The 6,189-nt window shown below is 26.7% G+C and overlaps 1 protein-coding gene across 1 annotated transcript in view; it reads right to left on the bottom strand.

The window, feature by feature from the left end:
* Window positions 1-2,536: 2,536 nt before the first annotated feature.
* The window catches only part of LOC105367408 (zinc finger protein 771), a 16,468-nt gene continuing 12,815 nt past the window's right edge, over window positions 2,537-6,189 (bottom strand). Inside the window, exon 6 of the mRNA XM_011506105.1 lies at window positions 2,537-2,609. The gene's annotated coding sequence lies outside the window, so the exon portion shown is untranslated. The remainder of the gene's footprint in view (window positions 2,610-6,189) is intronic.

Here is a 6,189-nt window from a genome sequence, read left to right as displayed (position 1 = left end):
TATATATATATATATACATATCCAAGCATTGAACATAATATAATCTCATATTGTCGACATATACTTACGTGTGTATATTTGTGTGTTTATTTTGATGGAGATGTATGCGTATATATATACTCGTGAAATAACATGGAGTATAATGCAACAATATACTTTACCTTTCTATATTTTTATTAATAATCTATTATAATTATATTAATATTATTTTATTAATAATGCTCTTCTTATTTATGTAATTATTAATTTATATCGTCTATTCATACGTTTTTCATTGACTATGCATTCAAATGCAATAGAAATCTATAAAACTAGAATATTCGAAATTATTAATGTTCTTATAGATAATAATAGCATTTTATTATTTTCAATATAAAAATATATAGAATATATGTCAATTACTAATATAAAAATATAATGAATTATTAATTATAAGCAATTTTAAAAATTGCATCGTAAAAATCGTGGCAGATATTGGATAAATGAAGGCGATCGATCGTGCAAAAATTTATATCGTCGGGGTATAAAGTCAGAGTAGACAATAACCGAATCATGATGAAAGAATGGATTAAATTTTTTGTATTTACTAGTACTTTGAATCAGTAGTAGTTGTGTTAATTTGTAATTAGTAGAAAATGTAAAACTAAAAATTTCGGTTTGACAATGATTTTATTTTAATATTAATGTTTTTAATTTCGAGTTTAATTTTTCGGTAAAGTGTTATTAAAAAGACGGATAAATAATTTTTAATAAGCTTATCGAATAATGTATGCAATTTGTTAAGTACAGTAAAATAGTTGCATTCCATAAATCATATAGTTAAGCAATTTATATAACAACGTTATTTATAATATATGTTTGTTGTTCATATTACACATGGTATATGCATAAATTATAAATATATAAGCATTAAAATTAAATTACAGTTTTAGATTTAGATATATGAAGAAATTGTAAATCTTAATCTTTTTGTAGTTTTATATAGAATTGATTCGAAAGAATTTTATGAGAGAACTTTATTTTCTTTATAAATAAAAAGCAACTTCATAATGAAAATGTGCAGTTATTTTATTTTATATCGCAATTATTGTATTTGGTGTAATTCGTTACTTCCGCTATTAAGGCGAGAAATTAAGAAGAGAATGAGGTTTTGAACATTGATTCCTTTGTTACTTAAGTGTATTGCATAATTACATTCCATTCGCTCTAGTAGAGACATATTTCATGAATTACAATATTATTACGGACACTCGGTACTTATAGAATATATAAGGATCATAATACTTAATGTGAGAACAATAGTGAAAATAATACTGTCGTTGATAACGATGGTCACAGTCTTTAATCTAAGAATTTGTTCTATCTAATTAAATATAAGTTTCTCGAAGAAAAAATACCAAATGCGTAAACAATCACATCGATGTCATGTTTTATACAATTTACGCACTTTTTCTTTCCTTTCGTTATACAATTAGCTACTTTTACAAAAATGCAATTACAAAATACAAGATCGTTTTTATATCCTGCTTTGTGTGTGTGTGTGTGTGTGTGCGCGTGCGTGTGCGTGTGTGTGCGCGCGCGCGTGTTACGGGGGTGGGGGGCGGGGTGTGCGCGCGTGTTACGGGGATGGGGGGGGGGGGGGTGCGTGTGCGCGCGTGAATATGGGCGCACGTGCGCATATTGGAAATATTATACACAAATATTTATTCGGCTTGTATATAATGGCTTAGAGTCACGGAAGCACAAACTATCTTATATTCTACACGTAAAAACATCACCGATGTTTATCAATCGAATAAACGAGGAAGTGATATAATAATATTTTGTAAAATTATCATTATCATCACTTTTATCATACTCCATCTGCAATTCCCAAAACTATGTATATTGGCTCTAAAGAAATTATATTTCTCCATGAGGAAATAAGAATAGTTACGTATTTATATCTGTAGTATATATATATATATATAAATCATTGTCCTGTAATTGTACGATATTGTTCTCGGCTAATCGATATGTAATCGAGAATTATTATTTATTCTATACATATTTTCGCGTGAAATGTATTATTGTATGATATAATTTGACACACGAGACTTTTTATACTTTTATTATTGTTCGATCTTGCGAAGTGCTCTTGCTATACAAATGGCCATTATGAGATGCATCCTTGTCAACGAGATAAAGCTTTACTCATTGTGTCGTCTGAGCTGATGCCATTTTCTTGAATGTTTTCTTATTTTATCTCTTTTCTGGTCCTACTACGTAACTTCTCATTTTGTCAACCGTTGCTAATTAGAGATTTTACGATTTATTCGCCAATGATATAACATTTGCAGCAGCATATCGTAAGGGTAAATTATCACAGGGCTATCGCTAACGCGAGGGAATTTGTATTATCATTTTGTTGTTGTTGTTGTTGTTGTTGTTGTTGTTGTTGTTGTTGTTGTTGTTATTATTAAGAGTACTATTGTTACTAATGTTGTTATTATTATTATTATTATTATTATTATTATTATTATTATTATTATTATTATTATTATTATTATTTAAATGCTCGTTGTAGAATTCTGGCAGTCTTTTCTCTGTGTTATCAACTGCATCTCAGCCTGAAAAAGAGAATAATTATGTTAGCTTTTCTAATGATCTGTCGAATTTTCTATTAAATTTTTCAGATATTGAGTAAAACATATTGTAAATTCAATACACACTATAAGACGTTTAGTTTAAGAATTTTACAATTCACTAGATAAAATGGCTGAAGCGAATCTTTATGTCTTTACATCATTTGTTAAAATATTATTTTATAAATATAATTGATTTAGCACAAATGGATCTAAGTTTTTTTCTCTCTCAACATGTTACATTAAGTTTCATAATATAAATGAATTTTAATAGCCATTATTTGTAGTTTCCATATTAATTATACATGTACAATTAAACTCGTAATTCAGCGAATAGAGGAAATATACAAAGGATGTACGAACTGCGAATATATATGGAGGTAGCATCCGGATTCCCAAAAGACGGAGAATCGCGATATGCTTTGGGAGCGTCTATCATCTTTTCGACGATCCAAGCAATGTTCGAGTGGACCGTGTGAGCTGGTCCCTTGGGTAGTCTCATTAAATTTCGATTTAATCATTGCTGCTTGCAATATCTGCACTTTTGGCTTTATAAGAAAATTATATTAAACTTCGTTGAAAATATTAGTGATATTATACATTATTTATTCAACTCATTCCTGTTGTATTGCAAAATTTTTTTAATCGTTATCGAATCGATATTGTAAAAATATTATTAACTATACGGAAATACTATATTTGTATTTGTAAGTTTATGCGTGCGTGCGTGCGTGCGTACGTTCAAGCGATATTTTCAAATATATTCCTTGATTGGTATGGCGGTGCATTTCATTAACTAATCACTTATTACATGTTTTTAAAAATATAACGAAACTATATACTGAAAAATTGCACATCTTTGTTTTGCTTAACCAAGTATGCATTGAACATTGAAATATACACGATCGATTGTAAAATTTTCCTTGATTCACATTATAAATTTAACAATACACCTTGTACAGTTGAATTGTCAAAAAAAAAAAAAAAAAAAAAAAAAAAAAAAAAAAAATAATTGTGATAAATCATTTAAAATAAAGTTACGTAAAATAAAAATAATATCGACTCCTTAGTATCTTGTTGATTTTCTATCGAGTAATTTAACTTTGAGCAATATTTTCCCGATAATTTTACATGCATTATTATAATAATTATAAAATCCTATATTCTTAAATAATACGTATTTAAAAAATAACAAATCAACAAAAATTTTTAGGGGAAATAATTTTATTTTTCATCGAAATATACTTCTATACAATCCTAAAATATCTTATAAATAAATATATTTAATTTTATATTTATATTTCTTTTAATTTATCATTATTAATTACAATATTATAATGAAACTTTATGTATTTTATACATGAAATAAAGAAACATAAATAGTAGAGAAAATTGCAATTAAATCAACGGCTTAAAAATAAAATTAATATTCAATTATTAATTATTATTATTCTGTCGTTATGACTTTATTATGAGACTTAAAATTTTATTGATTCATCGCCAATAATGAGCAGGATAAACGAATCGAGCATTTCGCGATGCGCACAATTGACATGAAATGTAATATATAGAATCAAGGATTTTTCAATACGAAAATATTTTATATCAAATAACAATTAATATTAAGTGCTGATCCATGATATTAGGTACCGCATATTTGTGACAATATTCTAAAATAAATACGTATAAACAACATTGGCCGAAGGGGCTCCGGACAATTTAAAAAGATTGACAGAGTGAAGTCTTAATTTAGATTAGCGAATTGTCACTTTATTAACGAGCGAATACGGATCAAATTCGATCGAATATTCGATCAACAGCCATTGGATAAGACGGGTTAAAGGGAATTCGATTTACCGTTTGTTGATTTCGCGTGTCGCGAGCGATGAAAGAAGGCGATAACGGCACGAATACACGCAAGCAAAAAACACATTTACATGCGAAGAAGTTCTCTTCTTCCTCACTCTACATGCGTGCACAAGTAAATGTTCACGAGAGTACACAGACTTATATTCCCATATATTTAAGGAACAAAAAAAAATATTTTACTCTTCGTCTATTAAGTGATTATTATTTACTCGACCTTCGTTTATTATTTGAATCGACGTGATGTTAATGGGATAAATCGTTAAACACTTTAATACCTTCTATACGCTTATAAATTTATTACTTTGAAAATTTTAACAAGACACATATATTTATACATAAATAACTATTTAATATTCAATAATTATTCAATTCTAAAATACTATATGTGCTAATATATGGATTAACTTCCGCTAAATGATAAAACGATTGTTATGTACAGATAAAAATTACATTTATAGAATAATATTTGGAAATTTTTATAAGTAACATATTTTTTTAAATATGTAGTCAAAGCCATAATTAATAAAGTTATTTCCTGTGTATGTGTTCAATCAATACAGATATTCTTCTAATACTTTACTTCATAGTTTTTCGAAATTTAGAATAGAATGGAGTTTATAAAATCAAAAGAAATGGAATTTAATAGACTTATGATTATTGTGTTTATTTCATGAATTCTTATCGATCTTTTAAATTATATATCGAATCAAGATTGAAAATCTTATGAAATATTTTATGCGTCTTTCTACGTACTTTTAATGAAATTAAATGCGATTATATGCAAATATATGTATATATATATATATATACTAATGTTTATAAAGTGTATTTATTTTGTATATAAAGACAGAATAACCAGAATAAGGCTCAATACTTCCTACACGATTTAAAATTCCATGGCACATAAAAATTCTATAAGATTGTAAAGATTTAAATTTTTTATACGAATGCGATTATAAAGTTTATTGCTAATTATGATTAAAAAGAAATTCGAAATTCAATTGATCTTGATCGTGTTCTCGATTATACATATTATATATATAATATCTATATGGTAATTGTATCGAACATCATCAAATCGAAAACTCTTTCAGGAGAAGAAGGTATAATTATTACGAAACCTAACATAACCTTGAGTGAATGAAAGGCATAAACATTCGAGCGAGCTCTTAATAAAATATAGATAATTATAATTATTAATACATATTTTAACTTCAAGAAAATATTAATTTACATGTATTTGCGTACAAGAGAAGGCGCTAAGTCTTCAATTTTATAAAATAAATATAATTTACGTCTCTATCAAATAAATTTAAATACATCCAATGTTGAAAGGATTTGAAATGACAATGATTACATAAAAATAATTAAAAAATTTTGTTTCAATATTTATTTCTATATATTCTGTTTTGGTGTACTATATTTAATATGGAAATTAATAAATTAAAAATCCAAACGTCAAAATACCAAACTGCATTGAAAATATTGCGCGTGTATGTAAAGAAACATGTATGAAATAAATACACGTTGTATCTGTGCTATTAAAATGTTATAAGAAGCGGCTAAAATTTATTAATAAAATTAATAACTCAAGGTATAAAATACATATGTTAACTTTGTACTTTTTGTTAAAAGTGTGAAAACGGGAAAAATCCTGTTGTATCTACAAATATGTTTGATTGGCTCTTCATACAAT

The sequence above is a fragment of the Ceratosolen solmsi genome, unplaced genomic scaffold, assembly GCF_000503995.2.
Source record: "Ceratosolen solmsi marchali unplaced genomic scaffold, CerSol_1.0 scaffold7, whole genome shotgun sequence".
Classification (NCBI taxonomy): Eukaryota; Metazoa; Arthropoda; class Insecta; order Hymenoptera; family Agaonidae; genus Ceratosolen; species Ceratosolen solmsi.
This window is presented reverse-complemented; position numbering and strand designations above follow the sequence as displayed.